The sequence below is a fragment of the Mus musculus genome, chromosome 3, assembly GCF_000001635.26.
Source record: "Mus musculus strain C57BL/6J chromosome 3, GRCm38.p6 C57BL/6J".
Taxonomy (NCBI): Eukaryota; Metazoa; Chordata; class Mammalia; order Rodentia; family Muridae; genus Mus; species Mus musculus.
The window spans coordinates 85099981-85126907 of record NC_000069.6 but is presented as its reverse complement, the minus strand read 5'-3'; the positions used below and the strand labels follow the sequence as shown (position 1 = coordinate 85126907).

General features: G+C 45.2%; 2 long non-coding RNA genes across 8 annotated transcripts in view; one reads left to right on the top strand and one right to left on the bottom strand.

Annotated features, from left to right (window-relative positions):
- Window positions 1-4402: 4402 nt before the first annotated feature.
- On the top strand, window positions 4403-13157 carry Gm31096. 4 transcript variants are annotated; one of them, XR_375764.1, is made up of 3 exons: window positions 4403-4624; window positions 5039-5329; window positions 9575-9927. It is a non-coding gene; the product is annotated as a predicted gene, 31096 (long non-coding RNA). The 4 variants fall into 4 exon arrangements; XR_867402.1 differs by having other exon boundaries at window positions 5036-5329; XR_003954509.1 differs by lacking the exons at window positions 4403-4624; window positions 9575-9927 and adding an exon at window positions 11554-13157 and having other exon boundaries at window positions 4916-5329.
- Window positions 13158-19011: 5854 nt separating this feature from the next.
- The window catches only part of Gm30991, a 58757-nt gene continuing 50841 nt past the window's right edge, over window positions 19012-26927 (bottom strand). For 3 of the 4 annotated variants that reach the window (XR_867400.2, XR_375761.3, XR_375762.3), the window contains one exon: window positions 19012-19902. This is a non-coding gene — a long non-coding RNA (predicted gene, 30991). The remainder of the gene's footprint in view (window positions 19903-26927) is intronic. The other variant, XR_001783865.1, reaches the window with a different exon arrangement.

Here is a 26927-nt window from a genome sequence, read left to right as displayed (position 1 = left end):
GGACCTGTTAAAATTTGCTGTGACTTGGCTGAAAATTTTTGGTTTACAAATAGAAGGGTGAAGGGTGGGACTGGGAAAGAGGAGGGAGGAGGGCTGCGATCAGGATGTAAAGTGAATAAATATATAAATAAATAAATGAAAAATTAGAAACACAAATAGAAGGTTGAGACAAATACACTAATATCTAAATAATGCTATCAGTTTGTTTTGCTAGAAGATAAAGGGACAGGAAGTCTACCCCATAGGTCTCCTAGAGTCTTAAAATCTCATAATTAGGACTTAGTAGAAAAAGAACTGATTACTGCAGAGACAGAATCACTCCTGATTTTAGCAACTGTCTAATCCTGCAGGGCTGCAGAGGGCCCTAGGGACGAGTGCATTCTGTCTTCCTGGGCCAGCCTAAGTCTCTCCTCGGGCTTCACCCCACAGCAGCCTCTGCTTTCCACCCTCCACCTGCCAGTCTACTGCTGCAAGCATTTGCTAAGAAAGGCTCCGTTCCGGTCCTTACATGATAGCCTTGGGCTGGAACCTATCTCAGCCTTGCTTCTCAGGCTCCCTTCCTGGACAGGAAGCTGCCTGAGGACTGATGGAGGGAAGTGGGGGACAGGAAGGGAAGGACAATCCTGCATGACTAGAGTTGTGCATTAGTATGGGCCCCGCTACCTTGAGCCTCCACCATGCAGCACCTGGGTGATGCGCCTAGGAAACTTCCGTTAGCCGGAAGTTTCCTATCATGCTGAGTTCCAGAGAAGGGAAGCAAAGGGTGGGGGGTGAGAAAGTAGGTGAGCATCCCCAGAACTGCCTGATTGCCTGCCAAGAGACTTACACATACCATTCTTGCTTTGCAAGAGAAAATAGATCATTGTAGTTGTTTGAGACAGGATCCATGTAGCCCAAGCTGCCCTTGAACTTGCTATATAGCCAAGGATGGCCTCAAGCTCCCAGTGATCCTTTGGCCACCTCCCTGATGCTGGAATTGCAGGCTTGTGTCACCATAGTCAGCTTATGAGGAGCTGGGGATTGCACTCAGAACTTTGGGAAAAGTAGGCAGGCAGCGACCCAGCCACACCCCTGGTCTCAGAAAAAAAAAAAAAGATAATTTCTCAAACCTCTTCTTACTAAGGATGTCAGGCTTCTGTCCCCAAGTCCTCCATCCTGTCCTCTCAGTCCTACAGTCTGACTCGGTATGTGGCTTCCACTCCGGGCTTGGTCCTTGCCCAGGCTCTAGATGGGTGATGACTTCAGCCAAGAGAGATCAGGGGAGCCTGGGCCAGACTTTACAACCCAGCTGTGTCACCTGAGATGCCCCCTTGTTCTTACAATCACGTCACCCTGTAAACTCCTGTCCTGGACTTAGGATCCTAGTCTCACTCCTATCAGATCTTCTGCGGTAGTCTATGCAGGTGAGGGTAGATTCTTTCCATGTGCACCCACTTCAGAAACCAGCCAAGACTTGAGCACTAAAACGGAGCCTATGTGTGCACTTATGTACACACACACACACACACACACACACACACACACACACACACACACACATTCACATACTTCTCCATAGTCAGACCCTGGATTTCCAAAATCTAGAGGAATTTCCAAAATTTACAAGCCCCACCAAAACCATTGAGCCCAGTGACCAAAAGGCTAGGACTCGGAGAAACACCAAACACCGACCACAGCAAGCAGAGTCCCAGGAGGGCTCCATTGTAGGAGCAATGTCATCTGGGACCACAGAAGATGCCAAGAAATAGTTCTGAGAATGACGGTAGCCAATAGCCCCTGGTTTAGAGTCAGGTCTCGAATAACCCTGGCAGGAAGATGCCTGTTGCCAGGCGTTAAAGGCAGTGGACAAAATACAGCTCCTCTACCTGGCCTCTCATAGCAATCTGACAGGGACTGCAGGCCTTGGGGCTTAGACTGGGTTGCCCCTGACAAGGGAGGAAAAATGATGTACAATTTCCCATTCCATAATGTGCACGTGCAGAGGCAGAAGAAAAGAGAGGCAGAGCCACATCAGTGTGGTTATTCTGGTGGTGAGACTCGGGTGCTTTTCGTGTTTTGTCTGCTTTTCTGCCTATCTCAAACTCTCTGTAATGAATATGTATTACCGTTGTAATCTGTAAAAGGTTGGTTTTAAAATGCATACAAAATTACAGTTTTATGGTAGTCATTTTGCAATCAAATCTATTTTGCTTACATGTGGAATTCTTGTGTTTATGAACAAGGATTCCTTCCTGCCCTTCCCCATCTCTGTTTTTTTACGGCCCTGGTTTTAATGGCTCGGTAGGCCAGCTGTCCTCCCAGCCAGGCTTTATTAGACGTGCGGGTCATCGGAATGCACAGGAGACCATTCGTATCACTTATGGGTGCACTGGCCTCAGGCCAGTGCTTCTCCCTGATCCTAGGTGTGTCCAGTCCTCCCTCTATCCCCTGCCACCCTTTCCTCCTATTCTCTGTCCAGTCTTCTCTTCCTGTAAGAATGCTTACACAGTTCAATTGACTCATCCACGCAGTATCTACTTAATATCCTCTGCACACCAAGTTCTGATCACAGCTCGAATAGGCTCCTCCTCTGCTCCTTCTCCTCACAGGCCAGCCTGGAGAGCAATTTATTAGCTCCGGGACCGGCAGCAGCACACTCCACTCGCCCCTGCACACCATCAGATCTCCATACTTTGGACATCCATGATCTGGACATGATCGGAGAGTGGCATGTTGACATTTTCAGGATGATGCTAACCGGTCACTGTGACAGCAATAGCCAACAGTACTATGCGGCATAGATTACCTAGAGTGTGTGTGTATGCTGTATATGTGTATAGATAATAAATTGTTATGATTATATTCACAAGCAAGCATTATCCTTACAATAGCTAACATTCACTGAGGATGTGCCCCACCTCGGTCTAAATGCCTTTACAAATGATCTCGTTCATTCCTTACAAAGGCCCAGGGTGATCGGCTCTGCCGCTATCCTCCTGTTACAGATGAGAAAATAGCACCAATGACAGATGTGAATTCTCCCTGAGGCCACAGAACCAGTAAGCGATGGATCTGGGTTTCAAAACTCTGGTTCAGAGCAATATACTATCTGTGGACTATCCACACTAAGAAGATTCTCCGTCATTGAGGGTAAGGGAAGGAAGTTCCACAGCAACAGGGGACACATGGGGACACTGGCCTGGTCCCCAGGACTTAGAGGACTACTGGAGTGGGTAAAGCACAAACCCAGGGAGTTGCAGATGAACATGTGTTGGTTGGAGTGACTGGTTGAACCAGCTGTGAGGTTCTGAGAAGCTGAGGTGGGAAAAGATCAAGGGCCTTGTCTGTGCTTTGAGAGCTGGCAGGCTTGCATCTGTAAAGCTAATGGGACTTTCTTTTAAGGTCAACGAAAAGCCCTGAAAGATCTGGTTTTCCATTTGAGGTACAAGCTGTAGTGCTGCCCTACACCCCAACCCTGCTTCGGTCTTCAGTTGTTTTAAGAAGAGAAAACCCAGAATCATGACTTATTGTGTCAGTGTGAAAAATGGGTTGGAAGTTTGAGCCTATAGATGCCTACAAGAGCTATGGGTCATTCTATGTCACAGTGACCCAAAGAGACAGAAGTCAGGAGTGTCACAGGGCAGCAGCCTCCAGGCTAGAACCCCGTTTCTCCTACTTGTAACATGGCTGCAATTTGGTTAGAGGGCTTGGCCATATATCAGCTTGTCCTTCCCCGTGTGACACCTCAGAGTGCCTTGTCTCCTAGCTGATTTACCTCTCAACTAAACTGGATCTCCTTTGGGGACAAGAACCCTTTTGATAAATGTAACCGTTAATCCTTGGTATAGTCCTGGACACAGATGAGCCTTGCCGGTGCTCTGAATGAATAAATGACCACATTTGCTATCTTACAAACCTTATAGTGACAAGTCTTATAATCTTAATGCATGAGTCTTGCTGAAATCAAAGACCGGCTTGAGCACATTCCTTTGGGCTTCTTTGCACTCACATGCCAAACAAAGCCAGTAACCAGTCTCCATATAATGCCCGGCACAAGGGGTCCATAAGAAGTGGAAATTATGTTGTAATAATAAATCGGTCATAATATTAGTCAAGTTGTGATTGTAAATTAATTGTATGCAAATAGATGTGTGCACACATGTTCTCCAGCATGCCTTTCTGTGCAGTGAATTAACCGGAGCACCCGGGATGGCTTCTTTCACTTCTTTCCACCTGGCTCTGCATCTAAGCTGGAGTTAGCTTTGTAAAGTCCATTTTTCTCTTCTTTAGACCTTCAGAAGGATTCATGCACCAAATAACTAAATTATAACTTGGTAGCTAAACAAATTATGCAAAATTACACTTCATGAATATTTTATCATTCTAAACCCTGAAGCCAGACTCCAGACAGTTTTATGTCTGCAGCAATCTGTATCATACTCCAATGAATTCGGCTAAAGACAAATGACTTCTTCCTAAGACCTAACTTTTTTTCCCCCTTTGTTGAATTTTTCTTAAGGGATGCCTCAAAGGTTTTATTGTAAATAACAGCAGAAACCACACTCCACCTTTCTCTGAGCCTGCTAAAGTCGGAACTGGTGCCCGGCTTAACTTAACCCTCTAATTCTGCATGAAATCACTTAAGGTAAGCAGTGGCCAAAATCTGGCTTCCCTGGAGCAAAATGAGAATGAACAGCGCCTGATTGACCATGGCACAACTGGTTTCATGCTTTTTGTTTGTTTGTTCGTTTGTTTCTTAGTTTTTGGTTGGTTGGTTGGTTTTGTCTTAGAAATTGTCTTCTATGTTGAAATTGATTACAAAGTACATTTTTTTCCCTCTAAATAATGAAGCATTAGTCACCCAGAGTTAAGAGCCTGGGAGGGTGGGGCAGCGGTATGTGAGATCTCTGCTAAAATCAGAATTGCTCACACATGTTGAAATTGGTTTATTTCTCCTTCATTCTCTGTTACCTTTGCTCGTTTCCATGCCCTGATTCCTTGTTCTAAAAGAAAGAGTTTCTCACAAGGGTCCGTGGCTTTGTTTGTGTTCTCTAAGAAGCTAGCAGAAGAAAATGATGCCCCTCTCGTGGCTTCAAAATGGCCTGGAATTCGAGGAAGGACAGATTGAGACCAGAGTCCCTCCCTGCTTTGCCTAACTGCTTTGCAAGCTCAGAGAAGAAACAGAATCGAGAGAAGACTTCTACATATCCATCCAGAGAGACAAAGAATGACAAGAAACAGAAACAAATGGTTCTACTGTGGAAAACTCTAGAGGACATTGGCTGAATAACACAGAAAACACAGAAAGGGATAAACGGATGGCGATAGAGTTGGGACAGTGGAATTCTTGGTGAGTGTGACTCCTGCCCCTCCTTTGGCTCTCTCAGTTCTGCTGGAAACACACAGAAACAAATATATAGTTTTTATAAGGACACTGCTGATTCATGGGTCTTCAATAGAGGTTATGGAATCATTTTAGTCTAATCAGCAGGCTGAGTTTCCAAAGATAATGTTCCCATCTTTCCCAGAAATGGGCAAAGAGAGGAAAAAAAATGAGCAAAAAGACTTGCTATCCTCAGGCACAGGGAGATCCCAACTGGCCCTAAGAAGCCAAAATCCTGGACACAAGCTCTAGAATGTGTCCAGGCCTGGGTTACAGTAAAAATTAAAAAGCATCCACATAGGGTGCTATCCCTCACCACCCCGTCAAGCAAAGGACGTGAAAGAGTATGGGAAGTGCCAGCTCTTGGTGGAAAGATCGAGAAGCCAGACTACTTATTAGCTGAATGACCGGTAATGAATGACTTCAGCCTGACTGTGCCTCTGCATTTTACTCTTAAGAAGGCTGTAAATATGCCTCCTTCCAGGGTTATTAGAAGATTGGGTGCAGAGCCATACCTCCTGGAATGAATGCACCTGCGCACGTCTTAGACAACTAAATTGATTAATGGCCTGAAGTCGGCTTGCACTAGATGACCCATCACTAAGGGGCTTTCCGGCAAGCCCGGCCCCCATGATTCTGTTCTTCCCAAGCGGCCCTGCGGATGCCTCCCCCAACCCCCACCCTACCCCGCATGACACAGTTACAAATATCACCTCTGCACTCTTCCCTCCTCATTTCTTTCCCTTTCTCCATTTCTGAAACATGCATGGGAAGGTATGCCGGGAGAGCTTTACGTCAACTTGACACAAGTCAGAGTCATTTGAGTGGAGGGAACCTCAATTGAGAAAATGCCTCCATAAGATTGAGCTGCTGGCAGGCCTGTAGGCATTTTCTTAATTGATGTGGGAGGGCCCAGCCCATTGTGAGTGAGGCCATCCCTGAGCTGGTGGTCCTGGGTGCTACAAGAAAGCAGGCTGAGACATGGAGCTCTGGAGGTACTGGTTAGTTCATATTGTTGTTCCACCTATAGAGTTACAGACCCCTTCAGCTCCTTGGGTGCTTTCTCTAGCTTCTCCATTGGGGGCCCTGTGTTCCATCCTATAGCTCTAGCTTCTCCATTGCAGGGCCAAGAAGTGGGAGTGGGTGGGTAGGGGAGCAGGGTGAGGGGAGGGTATAGGGAACTTTCAGGATAACATTTAAAATGTAAATGAAAATATCTAATAAATTTTTGGGAAAAAAAAGAAGAAAAGAAAGCAGGCTGAGCAAGCCAGTAAGCAACACCGTTCCAGAGCTTCTGCATCAGCTCCTGCCTCCAGGTTTCTGTCCTGACTTCCTTTAATGATGGACTACAATATGGAAGTGTAAGCCAAATAAATCCTCTCATCTCCAATTTGCTTTTAGTCATAGTGTTTCATCAAGGCAATAGAAGCCCTAACTAGGACAGAAGGTATTCCACACAAGTGGCAAGGTAAAGGTCAGGAGGCCTAAAATGGTCACTTTTAGACCGTCTGCCACCACCCATGTGGCAGGTGTCAGTAAAAGAACCTCCCCACTATGTCCCTCTTGTGACAGAGGAGCAATGCCTAAGAGGAAAGAATGGCTGCTTCTTTCACCAGACTTTCCTTGGCTCTTTGATCTTCACCTCAAAGGCTCACTGTCTCCTGTAACTTTACTAAATAAACGTGTCTGGTGCAACAGGGGTGCCAGCCATGCCATTGTGATCTGTGAGGAAAAGACACACGTTTCTCCTCTACAAAGCATCCATACTGGGGAATGGGTGCCTAATAAGTTCTTCCTTGCCTAGGAGTATTTGCATTTTAATTGAGAATTCAAACAAAATGATTCCAGCAGTGCAATCTTAGGTTTCATTCAGCTAATAAGGGAGCCATGCCGGCTTTGTTTGTTTTGTCTATTTGCAAACAAGGAACCCTTCAGTGGGTCTTAAAATCCTGCAAATATGAGATTTTTAAAAAAAAAAATGGCTAGCTGGGTGTATTAGTTGATTGCCTATTTGCTGTAATAAATGTGTGTGTGTGTGTGTGTGTGTGTGTGTGTGTGTGTGTGTGTACCACACATAAGCAACCAAAAGAAGAAAGATCTGTTTTGGCCTACAGTTCCAGGGTACATTCCATCATGGCGGAGAAAACATGACGGCAGGAACAGGAAGGTAGCTGGTCACATTGCAGGGGCAGGGAGGCAGCAGAGAACCGTGAATGCCCTTTGCCCTTTGAAAAGGGCAGGACCAGCCCCTTCCTATTGCAGTTAACCCATTCAACAAAATCCTACTCAGAACTGTCCAGAGGCCAACCTGATCTAGATAACCTTCAATGGCACCATCAGAAGCTCCCATCCAACCTGGGTGATTGCACGTGCTGTCAGTTATATAAAGTATGCCCAGGCCGCTATATCAAACAATGAGTTTATAGGAAACAGAACAGAGAAACATGATGGAGGATACTGAGGGAATGCTGCCCATATAACCCAGTGTCAGAACCTCAAAAAGAACCAATGAGAGATTCTAAAATTAGCTACAAGAGAGAGGGATGGGGCTGGAGAGATGGCTCAGGGGTTAAGAGCACTGATTGCTTTTCCAGAGGTCCTGAGTTCAATTCCTAGCAACCACATGATAGGTAACAACTATCTGTCATGGAGGATACAATGCCCTCTTCTGGCATGTCTAAGAGAGCGACAGTGTACTCTTATACATGTGTGTGTGTGTGCATATATATATATATATATATATATATATATATATATATATATATATATACTACACACACACATATATATTAATTAAACATTTATTTAACTAATCACAATGTGTGGACCACAGTTGAAGCCCAACTAAAACTAATACATTGTAAAACTGTAACATATGGGAGAATTGAAAAGTTAAGTGTCAATTTCACTTGATATATGATTACATCAAGGACAACTGTTAATTGACTAAGTGTGACAATGTTACAGTTGTTTCCAAGATCCTTTTATTTTAAATTAGTTAATTAATTTTTGTTTTTTCAAATGTTTTGTGGACTTATACGTGGTCTGTTGTCCATATCTTCGATGTGTAATCTGATATAGATACTAAGAGTTAATAGACACTCATTTTGTGAGTCTCCCTGGCTAGGCTGTGGTGCCTGGCCGTTTGGTCAAACAACAAATAAAGCATTGCTGTGAAAGAACTTTTCAGATGAGGTTCTTGCTCAATGCAGGGGAGTGTGAGGCATGCAGCCATCATTCATAGTCCAAGCTGTCCTCATGTGGGCAACTGAAAGCCGTTAGGACCAGAGGCTGGCGATAGAGAAGCAGCCGTGGTCTATGACAGTAGCAGAGACTCAGGCTGCTCTTCAGACCTGTACTAGTTGAACTTAGAACTGTGACCCATCCAGCATTTCCTGGATTTCCAGTCCCCAGTGCTGTGCTTACCAACTCAGAGGACAAAAGTCACCGGCCCCTGTATTACTCTGTTCTCGATGCTTGAGGCTTAAAAGGAGGAAAGGGAGTTTTGGGGCGTCACAAGTTTCATAGACTTCAGCTCATGATTGGCAGGCCCAGTTGCTTTGGGGGTTCATGGTAAGAACTCTATCTCTCTTATCTCAACAGTGACTGTCACTAGCAACCTCTGTTGTAGTGACAGGACATTTCCCAACCCTCTTGTGCAACCCCGGTGGTCCCTGGCTTTATCTTATTAACTGTAATCCCATCTAAGACAACCCAAAACCATACAATGATCTCACTTGTAAAAAGAGGGAGGGGACAAAAATGTCCTAGCTACTCTGGGCTGTAACTTGAGAGCCACCAGAACGGCATATATTTGGACACACTGAAGAGCAATTCTTCTTTGAGAAGCCCATGCTCACCCTCTCCGGTGTGCCTCATTATTTTCCTGTCCATTTCTAGTCTGCTTCCTATTGCTGTGATAAAACACTGTGACCAAAAGCAACTTGGGGAGCAAAGGTTTCATTTGGCTTTCACGTCCGGATCACAGTTCATTGGTTATGGACCCCAAGGTAGGAATCCAAGCAGGCCAAAAAACTAGAGGCAGAAACTAAAACAAAGACCATGGAGGGGTGCTGTTTACTGGCTTGCTCCCCCCTGGCTTGCTCAACCTGCCTTCTTATTCAACCCAGGACCATCTTCCCCACAGATGATTCTACCCACAGCGGGCTAGGCTCCCAAACAATCATTAATCAAGAAAAATCCCCCCCACAGGTTTTCCTACAGGGCAATCCGATGGAGGCCTTTTCTCAGATGAGGTTCCCTCTTCCCAGATGCCACACTGAACGGACTGCCCACATCTCTCTCTCTATTCTCAAAGGGTCCACTTCTGCTTTGTACCAGCTCACCAGGAACTCTCCTCACGTGGTGTCGCCAAGGATCCAGCTTTGCCTGAATGGCAGTCTCTGAGAAAGAGCTTCTCGGACTTCTGTGGGCCATAGTGTAGAGCTGAGCCTGCTCATCTGTCAACAGTATTAGTATTATGACGCTACTAGTAAACAGATCTCCCTCCTTTGGTGACATTGTCATGCATTTTATTTTCTTTTTAAAAAAAGTTTGTGTCTTTATCTCTTGTTTGATCACTGATCTGTCTCTTCTCTTCTAAAAGAAAAAGAAAGGGATGGACAGCTTTGGAGGTATTTTAATTATCATAATTTAAAAAATACTTGCGGCACATGCATGTTACCCATAAATAAGATACAGCATCATTACCAAGCCACTTGATAATTTGGCAAATATTTTCATATCCTTAGCACCCTGTGTGACTTACTTTGGAGGCTCCACCATGTTTTCAGGGTTCTCTGTGCTGATACACATGACTCTCCTTCACCTGTCTTCTTACACCTCAGCTGTGCCCCGTTGTGTGAATACAGCAGGCTCTATGGATCCATGCCTCCTGCCACAGAAAGTTAAGCTATTTCCAATTTTACAGACGAGGAGGGATGAATAGCCTTGTGGTTTCCTTGCACCATCAAGAGCCTTTCTCAAAGACTTTTTCTTTTCAACCCCCACCTCCCCCTCTGTGCTCCATGCTCTGTCCCTCTGAGCTCTAGGGTGACATCTTGCAGCTGGCTCACTCTCCACCATTGGTTACTGCCGATCTCTGCCTCCCCGGGCACAGTGGAGAGAAAGATAGAGTGGTTATTTAATGAGCCCAGGAAGGCGTCCCTCAGTGACTGACTGTCTCCTCCTGGGGTAACACTGTAAGAATGAGTTGGGGGAGCTTAGATATCTGAATAATTGCCCTGTCTAGACTCAACTGCCACCTCCCTGACGTTCTTGGCACTGTCCAAAAGAGGTCAGCATTAACGGAGCACAGTTAAATATAGACATCGAGGAATAAAAGGCCTAATTAAGAACCAGGAAGTTGCTCTTGGGAAATTAGCAAAGTTTGCCAAGGCATCTTTAGGTGTGCCAAAGCCCAATTTGGCAGAGAAATGCTGATGAGAGACCCGAGCTGGGAGGTAAGAAGAACAGGCTTGTCCCCCCAGTTCACTAGGGCTGGCTGGCTGGCTGCCTGGCAGTGCACCATGTCCCCCAGGCCACACTTGCTGTGATAGGCAAAGGGAAAGCACAGCTCAGAAGCTGGAGGTGCCTTCCCTCAGTATCGAGCTTCCTCCCAATTACGAAGTTAGCAGAAGAAAAACAAACTCAAGCCTGGAAAAAAACCTTTATCATTTGAGATATACCTTTCCTCCTTCAGACCTGGGAAGGACTCTCCATGAATTCTCTCGGTGTTTCATTAGTGCTGTGTGATGAATTCCTCATGCTGATCTGGCTAGGTGGCCATGTGTCTAGGAGATTCACAGGGGTTAAAAATAAGCTTGAGTTAGTGCTATAGATGTACATAATATGAAGTCACCATTTGTATCAGGTCATGGAGGCTACAAGGCAGAGTCCATAGCCCTTCTGAGCCACTGCCTTCAGTGAAGGTGTTCACGGTGACCTCTCCTGTAAAATGGGGCTATCTGCCTCCTAGGGTGCCTGGCCAGATCAATGGGGATAATGTACTGGAAAGCACTTTGACAAATACGAAGTGCAATTCAAATGGATTATTGACAGCCCTTTGTTAAGTGTTCGTTTGATTGCCGAATGTCCTTGAACGCAATGAAGCATCATTTCTTATAAACCGTTTTATAACTCAGACTTTTTTTTTTCTTTTGCAAATTCTGAATGACCTTCCCTCCAATCAGTTCAGCTCTTGTGGTTTTCTTCTAAAGCCCAGGGAGTCACTGCATGGAATCATGAGAAGTGGAGGAAAAGCTTTCCAAGTCACCTGGTGTGCCTCCGCCATCCCTGCATCCCCACAGACAATGCCTGTGCCCCTGGCTAAGAGGTTCTAACCAGAGAAACTTCTGTGGAGCAGCCCTGGACTGCTGGGCTCCTCTCCCTAACCTGTTTGAATTCAGAGAGTCCAGAGCATTTCCACCTGCCAGCTCCAAGCTGCTGTCCATAGTAGGAGTTGGCCTACCACGGCCCTCAGGTCGAATCTAAACAGAATACTGTTTTATAGTCAGAAAGCTAAAATTGATTTCTCAATTTAAATTATTTTTACATTTTTAAGGTGTAAGAACCTTTTACGCAGGGTGTGGTGGTGCACACCTTTAATCCCAGCACTTGGAAGACAGAGGCAGGAGGATCTCTATAGGTTTGAGGCCAGCCTGGTCTGCAAAGAGAATTACAGAACAGCTAAGGCTGTTACACAGAGAAACCCTGTCTCAAGCAAGGAAACCAACAAACCTTTTTTACATCTTAGGGAACTTTCATGACATGAAGCTACATTAGATTCAAATTTCAGTATCCGTAAATGAAGTTTTATTGACACTCAGTCACACCCAACTGTCTCCACGTTGTCTCTGACAGCTTTTGCTCTACAGTGTCAGAGCCCAGTAGAAACAGAACCTCCTCCACAGCCTGCAAGACCTAGTATTGACTGCCTGTATCCTTACAGAAAAACATTGCCAACCCCTACGTCAGAATTACAAAAGTAATCCTGAGCCCTCTGTGAAGTCTGAGCAATATCACTATGTCGACAGTTCTCCCTAACAAACCCTTGGAAGGGCCTCTTAGAGTCCAGTAGTTGTCCTGGGCACTAGAAGCATTTGAAAACAGCATTAGTAATACTAAGTGGTCCCAAACTTCAAGGATCCAAGACAGGTAGACAGCAGTTACGATGTAAGCAGTACTTAAGACCATAGACCCCAGAGTCAGACTGCCGAGGCTTGGAGAACAGCTCTGTCCAAACAGCAACACCATGTTCACGAGACCTGCCTTGGTCACAATTTGCTCTGTCTGAGAAGAGTAGTTGGGCATTGGACTCACCCAAAAGGACTGTTTCTGGACTAAGAGGCTGTGCAAGGGTCACACAAAGTATCGGCTGGGACAGAATGTTCAGTGAACATGCTCATCACCATCACCATCTACACACAAAGAAATATAATCAAGACTAAGACTGGGGTGGAAGTCTGCGAGTGAAAGTAGAGATGCCCAGCAGGAAGCAGAGACATCAGTCTCTTAGAAGGAGTCTAGGAAGAGCTTCATGAGTGAAAAGACCTTCTCTCTTCTCCACCACTGTCACCTTCAACTCCTCAAAACAAAAGACCTGAGGTCATCTTTGTTCCCTTTCCCCAGCAGTACCAAGTCACCTTCACCCTGCTCTGCACACAGCTTGTCTCTATCTACATCGGTTCTTCCCTATCTCTTTGCATCTCTGCCCTCCTCTAATCACCTCTCCCTGCTCTTGAGATTAGTTCCCACTTCCTGAGTGTGGTGGTTTGAATAAAATATGGAAGTGGTACTAGTAAGAGGTGTGACCTTGTTGGGGTAGGCATGGCTTTGTTGGAGGAAGTGCATCACTAGGAGGTGGGCTTTGAGGTCTAAGGATCTCAGGCCACACCCAGTGTAACACTATTCCTGCTGCCTGCAGATCAAGAGGTAGAACTCTGCTCCTTCTACAGCACCATGTCTGTCTGCAGGGCACCATGCTTCTCACCATGAAGGTAATGGACTCAATCTCTGAAACTTTAAGCTGGCCCCAAATAAATGGTTTCCTTTGTAAGAGTTGCAGAGGTCGTGGTGTCTCTTCACAGCAATAGGAACCCTAAGACACTGAGCAGAGAGACTTCTCCCTTGTCTCGCCTTCTCTCAACCCTCATATATTAACTGCCTTTCTTTCTAGAATATTCTTTCTTGCTCCTCATCCCCAGTCATCCTCAGAGGTAATGTCACTTTCTCAGGGACACCCCCACCACCCACCCCGTGGTCCTTGTGCTGAGCTGCTGCTCTCCCTGGGTTCTGGTACTTGTCACAATCTAGACTGATTATTACACATGACCTCCTGGTGTAAACTCCATGAAAGCAGAGATGTTTTTTACAAGTTTTTTGCCTTGACTGCTAATGGAGACCCAGCTCTGAAAACAAAGCTGACACTCAGAAAACACGTGTTGAGTTCTCAGCCTGTGTGTTGTGACCCTGTTGGCATATCAGATAACTCAAATATAAGATATTTACATTGCGATTCGTAACAGTAACAGTAGCAAAATTGCAGTTATGAAGTATCAACCAATTAATTTTATAGTTGGGGTCACTACAACATGAGGAACTGTGTTAAAAGGGTCACAGCATAGGAAGGTTGAGAGCTACTGATCTGGAGCAATGGCTAGCATGACATAGCTCCACACCTGCCTGCCCAGCTCCAGCGTGTTTTAAACTATGAGTTACAACCCATTAATGAGCCAGGAAATCATTTCATGAATGATCTGGGCAAGCACTTTTAAATAGCTTTGATAAAGACCAGAACTAGACAGAATAGACTAGAATAGAACAGAATAGACCAAACCAAAGCCACTTCAACCCAACAAGGGGAAGTGATTTTTCTGGAATGCTTGTTTCAGTAGCCTATGTGTGCTTATGTACAGTCTGGGTGGAGCTGCAACATGTAATTCTGGCTGTAGGCAACAGTCAAGTCTGAAAGGCACGCTCGTGGAAATGCCTTTCCAGTTCCTGTCTTTCCAGTGTGGGAAGAGCGCTCCAGGGACCTCTGAAGTTCGCCCTTCCTAGCTGAGTGCAGGGTCATATATTTGTTTCCTGAATGGTGGTAGGTCCTGGCTGTTTTCGCTGAGAACACTGGCTCCGCTCCTGTGGAAGAGCTGCCTCCAGGAAGTCATGGTTCCCAGCATCCTCTGCTGATGACTTTCTCCCACCATGGTTGAGTCTTAATGTGTTCCTGAAAATACGACAGACAAAAAAAAATGGGATGAGGAATTCTAACTCCTCTTGCTAATCCATCAAATTATGCTAATGAGTCCAAATCCCTAGCTAATATCTTCAGACCAACTAAAAGCTAAGGAACTGCGTTGTCTCCTCCTATTTTGGCTTCTGCCTGTCTCACGATGCTATTGTCTCAGATTAAGCTTCCTGCCACCCGGGTCTTGCTTACTCAAACAGCCAAGCTCTTCCATTCCTCCTATCCTGTATGGGCCTGGGGTCCTGTGGTTAACCTTACTCCAGGAGCTTCAGTTTGCTCAGTAAAATTGCTTCCTGTTTCAGTTGTGCCCCTGGAAAAACCATGCTGGCTCCTCCTGACCTCAGCCCATGTCTTCCCCATCTGCCCTCTTTCTGCAGTGAGCCCATCAATGTAAGTAAACAGCGGTGGCTTGGGACACAGGTATTCTGAAGCTAAAATGCCAGCATCAGACTTCGTCTAGTCATGCAGGTGAGAAAGTTGTTTAAACATGTATCCTGACACACAGTGGATTTGTAATAAATATTAGAATAAAAACAATAATATAAAAAATGTTTGGTCAAGACAATGAGGAAAGAGGTAGAAACCGTTAGAAATGCTCTTCCCGCTGGAGATTGCCGATTATGACTCCTCACAGGCTCTTTCCACCCTCTGGTTTTTTTTGTTTTTTTGTTTGTTTGTTTGTTTGTTTGTTTTAAATCATTCTTTCCCTCAGCAACAGCATCATGAGAGACTTCATGAAATCTAGACATACAGTTCAGTTGACCTCTGGGGACCCTAGGCCAAAGGAGATCAAAGGAGTAAAAGAAGAAACTGGGACCCACCCATGGTGGTTTGCCTTACAGCCTGTCCTGTTGTCCAGGGAGCTCATCAATTATCCAAACCATAACCTGTAGCAGGACCAGCAAGACCACCTCTATGTAAATACCAGGGCCCAGCACAGCTGCAAAAGCACCTCCTGCAGGAGGACCTAATTGAGGACTGCCTGAGAGACCAAGAATTGCTGGAGCAGACAATGCTGGCCAATCGGCAACTGCTGTTTAGAAGAGATGTTTTCTTGGGACCAATGGGGCAAGAGTGGAAGGTATTAAAGGAGCTTGCGGTGTTTCTCACTTGCTACCATAGTCTGTGTTGTTGACTCCGTGCCACCTCACTTCCAACACCCAAGGGCAAGTAGGGTCAGGCAGTGATAGTTCAGGCAGCAATAACCAATTCCTACCCCAGGTGGACAACCAGCTTCCCTGCCTGTGATTCTAAGAGCAAAATCTGTGAGCTCAACTGCCTCTCTGTTTCTAAAAATAAGCAACTGTGCTCACCAGCGTTTCTTTTTCAGCTCCTCTTCCACTCTCTGAGATTCTTCCAATTTCAACCAGTAATGACTGCAGAATCTCATTTGCAAGTTGCCTGGGTACATAATTCATTCACTGCCGCACTCTGCACCCAACTGTGAGCTCACCCATGATGCCCCTTAAAGACTCCCTGGCCCATTGTCATTTACCAATGCCCGTATTCCTAAATGCTGTTCCATTCCACCGTGATTCTTGTTGGAGCAAACAGACAAAAGTACTTACCACAGGACTCTGACTTCTCCATATAAAGAGTCTACCCATTTGCCATCCACTCAAGCCCCGGTTGGCCTCTCCCTCCCCTAATCTTGCCTAAGACCTGTTCTACTATCTTTTTTGTGTTTTGCACGCTCAGCTTCTTTTATACTTTCATCCTCCTGACACTTCTCTTGTAACCATTCCTGGTCTCATGCTTTTTCTCGGATTTTCTGCAGAGGTCTTTGTAAACTGCGCTCATTAAGTCCATCACAGCTTCTTTAAACCCTTTGCAAATTCCCTCCCAGTCTCTCATCCCTTTAAAGAGCTTTGTACTGACAGGGGGTGATGGCTCCTCCCTGGAGCACATAGTAGCCCTGGGTTCTCTCCAGACTTCCTGATAGTTGCCTTCCTTTATCGCTGGCTTACATCATTTGAAACAAATATGAAGCCCACAGTTGTGATTTTCCATTCCTTTTTGTGTTGGGACAGCAGTACACAACCAAAGCGTTGAGTAGCAAACCGACCACAGCCAGAAAAACCACACAGCTACTTAGGAACTCTGTTTTGCCTGTGTAGAAGAATCTTTTGTGTATAGTAAATTATTGCTATTAAATCTTTGTTAACTCTTATTGAGTGCTGGCTTCTGTGCCAAGCAATCACCTAGGCACATAGCATACATAAGGGGTATCATCTCACTTAGTCCCCCAACACCACTTTCCAGTATGATCTATGATAAATTATATTATGAATTTCCATTTTGTAGATGAGGACATTAAGATGTTTAGGACTAATGCAGTGTTTGCATGAAGACAAAACAATGGCTGGAACATGGGACTGGAACATGGGACTGGAACATGGGTACCCCCTTGACCCAGGTCTTGACCCGCTGTGTCCTGTGGAGGTCATCAATCCATGGTCTTCAATGCCACATACATACTGACGTTAAATATCATCTCTGCTGCCTTCTATGACTTAGGACTTATAAATGTTGTCTTGGATTCTATAAATTCCTTAAATGCTTTCATAGTTCTGCCCAAAACCTCTGCTTTCTGTATCTATCTCTATGATGGTTAATGGTACCATCCTGCAGTTTGATTGTTTGTGTATTTGTGAGCTCCTGAATATCGGGGGTTATCATGTCACCTCTGAGGCTGTTATGGGAAGGAAGGAATATGTGAATGCTGTGTATTTATTTGCATTGGCTTTAGAATGCTGAGGAGACACTTAGCTGGAGGCAACAGCACTTCTTGTTGTCTATGGTACTTGAGACTGAACCCAGGACCTTGCACCTGGCAGGTAATCACTGAATCAACCAAGCTCTATCCCCAGCCCAAGGCACCGGTTTCATTCCAAGGACTGCTTCACTGCAGGACTTCCTTTCCCAGTGGGCTGCCTGGTGGAGAGCCATACAACTCTATTGTGCCTACAGTTCCACATTGGGAGATTGTTTCTGCCTCCTGGTTTGTTTCCTTGTTTGTTTTCCTGCCTCCCGAGCCACCTAGACCTCAGTATCAGTCCTCCAAAGAAGAATGATTTCCTGGAACCTAGAACATGATACACAAAGGCCATGAGCAGAAAAGCACCAGGACTTCCCAGAGGATCCCAGAGCTGTCACTGTGCTTTTGACAGAGGTGTGGTTTCCATTAAGGCTGCCCTTGCATAGTAAAAGGAAGGCTTCAGAGCTACTGAGTTAGGCACCTGAGAAGCACTTTTGAGTAAGATGTAGGTTGATAATCTTTGAATCAGACCTTCTTCTTTAAAATTAAAAATCATTATCAAAACAGCTTTTCAGGAAGTAATCTGAAAGGCCTTGTAAAATGTAAGAAATTAAACAAAATGGGGTCAGTTCAATATGTGGTGTGTGTGTGTGTCTGTGGGGGGGGGGGCGGGGGAAGGTCTGTGTCTGTGTGTCTGTGTGTGTCTGTGTCTGTCTGTCTGTGTGTGTCTCTGTGTGTGTATCTGTCTGTCTGTCTGTCTGTCTGTCTCTCTCTCTCTCTCTCTGTGTGTGTGTGTGTGTGTGTGTGTGTGTGTGTGTGTGTGAACCAAACTGGGTTGTACTTATCAGCAAAACACTGAGTCAGGTGAAGAGCCAGCTGCACCCCAAAGTGGCCACTTCTGAAAGCCAGAGCCTGTCTCTAACTTTAGCATGGCTCCTACCCATCACTCTCCTATGTGTATTTCTGACTTCCCAGCTGTCCGCACCCAGGGATGCCATCGTCTAAGTGTGTGTTTTAGCCCTTACTTAGGCAGTTTTTTAAAGGCCTCCCTGGCCTTCCTTGGTCTGAAGACTCTCGGAAACTTAGGGCTGCAATTTCAGCTCCCTCTGCCTCAGTTTCTGAAATTGACTGTAGGTAGGAGAGGTGGGGGAGGAGGAAGTGATGGTTACATGAGCAATGTACTCTGCACTAGTCATGGCTCCATTCCGTACACCGTCCTTCCTTCCTTCCTTTTTCACTGAGATATTTTGAGGACCAATGAGGTAATGTGCTTCAAGTAGCCAGAAAAACCTTAAAGAGAGAGCTAGTGCCCAGGTCACTGGCCTCACTCCCTCCTCAGCCAGGTCTAGATAATCAACCATTCTCACTCAATGCAATAAAAATTTAATTTCTACCCCACTTAGATCACTTAGTTCCCAGCTAAAAGACACAACACTTTTATATCTATAATAAGCCTTATAAGCACTAGAGCTGGGCAGATATCAACCCTCTATGGCTATTCTCTCTACTTCCCTGTCAATAACCCCAAAATATGATTTCCCATGCTCTGCCTGGGACACTCTTACTCCAACTGGCCAGCCCCCATGATCCCTTACCTCATGGTATTTTCCTCTCTCTTCCCCTCTCTGTCTTCCTGGCCTCTGACTCAGACCCCAAGCCCAGGACCAACTTGATTGGCTGTAGGCATCTTTATTGACCAACTAGGGATAACCTAGGGAGAAAGATTACATAGCATCATTTGGTGAAAGTGAAGATTTCTCCTCACTGGGGGCAACCAGAACTTGGGAGGGTGATCCTTCGCATTACAATACACAGCAACTACCTCATCACTCACCTGCCTGTAGATCAAAGGAGTGACTTTAAAATGTAACACTGCAGCAAGTCACACACACACACACACACACACACACACACACAGCTAGTGACCTACCAGTTCCTTTTGAATCCTCAAAGCAAATAAAGACAGCAAATATACAACAATCCTGGGAAAACCCAACAATTGTATATTTAAAAGTAATAAATCGTAAATAAATAGCAACAGATAACCACTGGGTCTGTTTGTGTGCAGGAGGAGAAGGAGTAGGATTTTAGTAAGGAGTGCTCCTCTGCCCGAGGTGGGTGCCTCTGAAGAGTTTATTTGGAACTGTAGAACATAAAAGGAGAAAAGAGCCCGTTCCTCAACAGCCTCCTAGAGATCAGCTTAATTAACTGATCAATTTGGAGTTGGGGCAGGTTAGAAAAATCCATTCAAGTTTCTCTGAGGAAATTGACAAGTGAGTTTGGTGTAAATGGGGTGTGTGTGGGGGGGGGGGGGAGAGCAGATGTTCCCGAGGGGGCGGGTGCTTGGGAAGCTTCCCTTTCCAGGTCTTTGATTGGTTGGTTTTAAGGACCGCCTCCTCTCCAGCTTCCCAGACTAGCACGTTCTAAACATCTCTCCTGTCGAAATCCTTCCTTTCAGAATCTGCAAACGATTTTTGTCTTCTGTTCGTTTGTGTTATGAATTCAGAGACCGACACCAAGCAGCGCGGGCTGTGGGAACTGGGGAAATAACGTTAGAACCACTTAGATTTCTGCTTTTCATTCTACAAATATTGGGGGTAGACTTTAAATATTAGATGGAACCAATGAAATATGGATAAAGAGATAGTCAGACTGTCTTTATGGAATAGAAATTGCAGACCTTTCCCAAGTCATTCTCCTAATTGTGACTTGAATATTGAGGTGGTCCCCACACCCTGTCTTTATGGCTATATTCACTGCAGGTTCCAGGTAGGTAAAGAAGCGAGCCTGGCAGGCTCTGGCTCCGCCCTAGGGTCCTGACAGCTGGAGAGGGTGTTGTGAGAACTCCATTACAAATAATAAAGAATTGAAACTTATCAATGATTTATTATGCAGCCCTTAAACAGACCATCTCAGCATTCTGGCCATATAAGGATACCCTCTGCTCACACGAATTCCAATTTGATTTTACCTTCTTTTCCTTTCTTTCGGACCAGAGATTCGCGGGGCTGAATTAACTCTGCTTTCTAATGCCACGTGCCTGATAGCTAACAAGCCCTTCTTAAATGTTATTGTGTGCTCGTCCATACCCTGACCTCCACCCCCACCTACCTCCACCACCTTCTCTAACCCCTTCACTTCTCTTCATTCAGATATATGACTACCCTTGAATAATAGATGATACTGCTTTTGCTTTGTGTGTGCGTGCCTAATTGACAACCATTCTCATTATCCTTCTTACTTTTCCATGCTTCCTGTCATGTTCAATATAATTATGGTGGCCAAGAACTCTACCTTCCCCCAGTGGTGTTGCTTGGGATCCTGGCCAGAAACACTTCTGCCTGCAGGGACACAGGCCACTGCACAGGAACCCCTTGTACAAATATGCCCTGTGGCTGCCACCTCTCCCGAAGCCCCCAGAGATTTGTAAAATCTGTCTCTGGAGCAGTTGGATGCTGAAGTGCTGTATAGAGTTTTCCACACACAACAGTGCCAGACTCAGTCTCTCTCTCTCTCTCTCTCTCTCTCTCTCTCTCTCTCTCTCTCTCTCTCTCTCTCTCTCTCTCCACATTCTCCTCTGCACTTGATACTTCCTACAATCTTCCATTTGTATCAGTCTGATGATTTTGAAGTGGATCAAAATGTAACTTCAATGTGCAGTTCTCTGATTACCAGGAAAAGAGTGTCTCTTCATATGCTTATCAGCAGTTGGGTTTCTTCTTCTGTGAACTGCCTCCCCGTTTGCCCTGTTTTCCGGGGAGCTCCCTACCTTTCTCTCCACAGTCCATGGGAGTCCCTGGAAGCCTCCAGTCCTTATTGATTTCAAGCCCAACAAACATCTTCTCTAACTCTGTCTGTCAGGTAGGTTAACTCTTCCGAACTGAAATCTCTAATTTTGACTGTATGTAGCCAGTAATTTTTCTTTTAAAGGTTTCTATTGTTTGGGTCTCAGATAGGAAATTGCTCCAAGCTCCACAGTCACAAAGACTACACCCCTTCTATATGGCTCCTGTCTTTCTCTGTCATACACAGGGTCATTAGTCCATTGGGAATTCAGTTTTGTCCTAATTCAGAGGTAGGAATAAATGGTTTTTTTTTTCCAGAGTGAGTCATTTTGTTCAACACTAATCTGTTCAGCCATGTCAAACCTTTCCACACTACAACGCAACAATTTCATCTACAAAGCTCACACTTGAGAACCACACAATTGAATCTCTCTCTCTCTCTGTCTCTCTCTCTCTCTCTCTCTCTGTCTCTCTCTCTGTTAGTCTCCATCTCCCTCTCCTCTCCCTCCCCCCTCTCCCTCTCACTTGCACACTAAACAACTAATTTAGTGTTTACACAAATGGAAACAAACTTATAAAGCGGTCAATGATGTTAGTTATGATTCACATTATTGTTATAGTGTTATTTCATATCTTCCTATTTATAGTGTTATTTCATATCTTCATATTTATACAGAAAAGTTTCCATAAAGTTATAACCTAAAATCTTAATAATATTTCTCTCTAGAAGACAGGAGTATGGATTTTCCTCCTTCTTTTTGCCGATTTGTGTTTTTTTTTTTCTAAATTTTCCATCCATGAAAATGCATTGATCTCCTAATAAGTAGTAACAAGTTATTTTTTAATTTGTGGGGAGACGATTTTTGGGGTGGGTGTGGAGGTTAGCATCCCTACAATCGAGAGTGACCCACACGTATACTACAGCCTGGAGTATACATAAGCCGTCGGGAGGCACGGGGCAGAGTAGCACTCTGTGCTTTGTGTCTTGGTGAAGGACTCATCTGGGCGCACACAGGATGCAGGCCTGTGAGGGCTCAGGAACAAACACTCACTAGAGTCTTGCAAGGCGCTGGGTAATTTCCCATCCATTAACAACATCTGCAGTCCTGCTGAGCAGGCCAGCGCTGGGGTCATTAGAGACCTGCCTCGAAGACAGATGAGGACCTGGGAGACAGAGAGCATGCTTACCCAGTGGGGTAGCACCCAGAGCCCTGCCAGATAGGACCCTACCCCATCTTGCAGAAGAGAAGAGCCAAACTGACCCCTGGGCAGATTCTGAAACTGCAGTTGTAGGGGCATCAAGGGGCTGGTGTATAAAATGAGCCCGGGTGTGAAGTGGACCACATTAACCTCCTACAGGGGAATGTTTTTAAGTGTCCTGCACTCTGGGGAGTAGGCTCACGGAAAGATCAGGCCAAAGGACTGTGCATTCTACTGCATTGTTACCCAGTGTCACCAGTAGTGGTGACATACTGTGAAGAGGTTTTCGATCACCAGAAATAAGCAGTGCTTGTTAGAAGAGTCCATGGTTCCTCCAGACAAGCAGCCCGTGAGCAGACTTTCTGCCTTTCCTTGACGCTAAACCACATCAGGAAGTTCAGCTCTTTAGTCAGGGTAACTAATATGTCTCATCTCAAGTGTCACTAAGAAGTACAAATGTTAAAATAAAGATTTCCATCTAGATAAGCCTCAGACAAGCTCCTGTCTAGGAGACAACCCCCCTGCACCCCCAAAGGGATCCCACAGAGACTCCCTATAGTGGCTCTGAAGAACTTGCCCTGGTCACCTCCCCTCTTTGACTCATCCATCCAACTATTGCTCAAATGAGAGTCTAGGTAAATTGTGTTCTGAGAACATAAAGAGGGAACAGATGTAAAATGTGAGGGAGAGGCCAAGAGAGCTAGAAGATGAAGCAAGGGGACTGACTGGCCTGGAATGGTGTGACATGGAGACGGGGGAGTGGGCAAGGCTGTGGCACTAATGAAAAAGCTCCCGTTCACTCTCCTAGAAAGCAATCTCTCAAAGGGGAAATTGTCTGATATTAGCAATGTGCTGGTTTTCAAATTGGATGGTAGATGTGCTGGTGTCCATTTTCGCATTAGGCTTTAACACGCCTAATGTGAAGTTCGTTCTTCCTCAGTGTATTGTAGATGGCATAACTTAACAGATAAAATTGTTTGGGTAAAGCGGGATCAGCTCAGGCTTGAGCTCTCTGAACTTGGCCATGTCCTGTCAAAGACGCCCACAAGTGAGTGTATTCAGACACAGGACTATGGAAAGCCTTAGAACTTGGAAGCATCATATAACCAAAGAGTGAGAGCTAAAATCTAGACTGGAGTATTGGATCAGGATTCCTTGTCCTGGCATAATCAGCTGGGTAACTCTCCTTCATAAAACTAGATGTCTCTCTAGAGAAACTGAGTTTAGAAAGGTTACCCATTATTCCAGAAGGCATTCTTAGCTGCATATAAAGTTTGAGGCCAACTTGTACACATGAGACATGTGATATAAAGAAAAGATGAGTGAGGTCAGGGGTGGCAAAGAGGAGGCTGTGGCCTTGCAATACCAGACCTGACAACATGCTAGATCTTATGAGATACCTGGTCCACCAACATTCACACCCTAACTCACGGAGAGACCGGGAGTTTGGTTTCTAGAGAAATGGGCTGGCTGTCTCCTGATACACTAAGGACCTTTATTTTAGGGGGTTCCCCAATGAAGCCAGCAAGCACCTACTTCTTGTCTTTTGGAAAATGAAGTTGACCTTTTCATAAGCCCTGCTTCTCCACCTAGAGTCTCCAGATATCTATCTGATATCCTCATCTTAAATGTAAGCTTAGAGCCAGGAGTCAACAGACACTTAAAGTTCCCAGTAAGAAAGTCATGCACTAGAATAAACAGATGCAGGGGGAAGGAAGGGAATTAGGAACCAGACAAGACAGAAGAAAATCAGACCGATGAGCTACACTTAGTACTGATGAGGACATGGTGCATTGTGAAATAAGAGACTCTACATCCAACAGAAGAACTGGCTTTTCAAAATTTAAAACAAAGCGAACACTTAAACATTCAGTAAGAGGTATTTATTATATGACAAAGTTAAGGCCTCTTCCAAGATATAAATTAAAAACAATGGAAAATTACAGAGGAAAGATAAGGAGATATGACCAATAATGAAGATGTTCAAAATACAAACAACTGATATTTCAAAAGAGCCCCAAAGTCGAGGAGGGAGAGATTATTGAAGAGATCATTTAAATTCCCCAAATTTGTTTATTCTGATGTATGGCCTTCTTGTGGGAAGGGAAAAGGGGAGAAGGAGAGGGGAAGGAAGGAGAGGGGTGGGAAGAGAAGTAGAGGGGAGGGAAGGAGGGGAGGAGAAGAGGAAAGAGAGAGGGAGAGAGGAGGGAGGGAACACCAGGCTGGCAGGGAGGCAGGCCAGCCATCTTGTTTAGGAATTTGGAGGTGACAACTGAAAGTGGGAAAACACCCCAAACACTTGCAAGTGTTCACCTTGAGATGATGAAAATGGAGTATACATGGGGAAAATACAGCAGTTTTTATCATTTGACATATTACTATTTAATATTTAAAATCTATATTTACATTTTATTTCATGTTTTTAAGTTAAAATATCAAGACAAATCTAAAACACCCTCAACTCTAGGCCATGTTTTAACGTTAGGCATAGTTTTCTTTTCTATATCCAGAGTCATGAAGCACATTAGGGAAGATGAGAGAGACAATAAAGAAATAGACAAAAAAAGACGTTACCCAGAGCCCCACAACTCTTTACAACCATCCTAACCATTCTACGCATTTCCTTCCAGTGTCTCCATCACAAGCAAGAAGGTAGATAGGTGTAATTAGCATAATGAACATTATATGTCATCACACAATGTTTGCACCCTGAATTTCTAAGTATTATCTAAGCTTATCTCCCCAGGGTGCTAACCTGTGGGACCTATCTTAGATGAAGGGTCAGGTCCAGCGCGCACACACACACACACACACACACACACACACACACACACACACGAGAAGATTCATTCTGAGAAGTTGGTTCCTGCGTTTTTGGAGAGCTGAAAAGCCCCGTGCTCTACCATCTGCATGCTGGGACCATAGTTGAGCCTGAGATTCTTAGAGCCAGGGATTGGTACATAAACTCAGGTCTGCAGGGAGAACATGCATGGCCTGACCCAAGCAGGGGTCCAGGAAGCTGAAGAGCTAAGAGCTTAGACCGTGCCACCTTCTTCTGCCTTTTTGTTCTTGTAGGGCTCTCTGTAGGTTGGAGGATGTCCATCCACACTACAGAGGGCCGTCCTCTTGGCCTATCTACCGATTTAGACATGATTTTCATGCCTATGCACCCTCACAGATGCACCCAGAATCCAGATAACGAGAAACCTGGCACAGAATGAGCCATCCAGTCTCTTCACTTGCACACTGTTCTTTTACAATGTTTTTGAGACACTCCAAGAGGAGTTCCTGCGCATGTGCTCTTCCCAGCCGCCATGTCTCATCACCCCTCAGCCTTCTGCCTACAGACACTCCCAGGGCTGTCCGGCCCCCAGGCTACACTGAACTTTTTTCTTTCCTGGTAGTTTTCAGTCTAATCGTTTGTCTATTTCTTGGTTTGATTACTATGGTCTGTCTCCCTCAAGAGACTATAGTCTCTGAATGCAGGAAGGGGAGCCGTCCTTCAGCGTATTCTATATCCCAAGGAGGGCAAAGCCTGGCACAGAGGAAGCATCAACAAATGTTTTGGGATGAATGACTGACTGAATGAATGAATGACTACCTCAAAATAGTAAGGCCACTGAGAGAAACCCAGAGTGGAGCTGGAATAGTGGAGAGCTCTTTACAACATGACTTGGGACACCTGCCCTAGTCCAGGCTCTCTGCTAACTAGGTACATGTTGCCTTCCTTACGCCTACCTCTCTACTTTAGAATTAAGAAGGTTAGGGTGCCTCCATCCCTTCTTTCCCCAACAGGCACTATGTATTTGCCAAAGCTTTTTGTTGAGACTTTTAGAGAATAACATTGGTTTCATTCCCCAGGATGATGGATGAATAGAAATTTCCATCAGATACATCCTTTCTCTCCATGCATGCCAATAAGCAATTAGTCTCCACTTTCCTTGCCTCTGCTCTTTCTCTGATGAGAGAGGAAGACTGACTCGTTGTTCAGGTAAATGCAGCAGCCTGAAACTGAAGGACGCCTGTCTCTTGGAAATGTCCTTGGGAGTTGCTATGGTTCCTACAGTTTGGATCTCAAATGTCTACACTAAAGGCTTGGCCCCACTTTGACTATTTGAAAGTGATAGATGCTTTAAAAGGTGGGACCTAGTGTGATGGTTTAGGCTGTTTGGGGTATGCGGGATCTGTGGTGGTTTGAATATGCTTGTCCCGGGGAGTGGCACTATTAGGAGATGTGCTCTTATTGGAGTAGGTGTGGCCTTGTTGGAGAAAGTGTGTCACCGTGGGGGCTGGCTTTTGAGATCTTCCTCCTAGCTGTATGGGAGACAGTCTGCTGCTCCTGGCTTCCTTTGGATGAAGATGTAGACCTCTCGGTTCCTTCTCCAGCACTATGTCTGCCTGGATGCTGCCATGCTTCCTGCCATGATGATATAGGACTGAAATTCTGAACCTGTAATCCAGCCCCAACTAAATGCTGTCTTTTATAAGAGTTGCCTTGATCATGGTGTCTGTTCACAGCAATGGAAATCTAACTAAGACAGGACCATAGTTTCTTCCTCCTCCTTGTCCTCACAATTT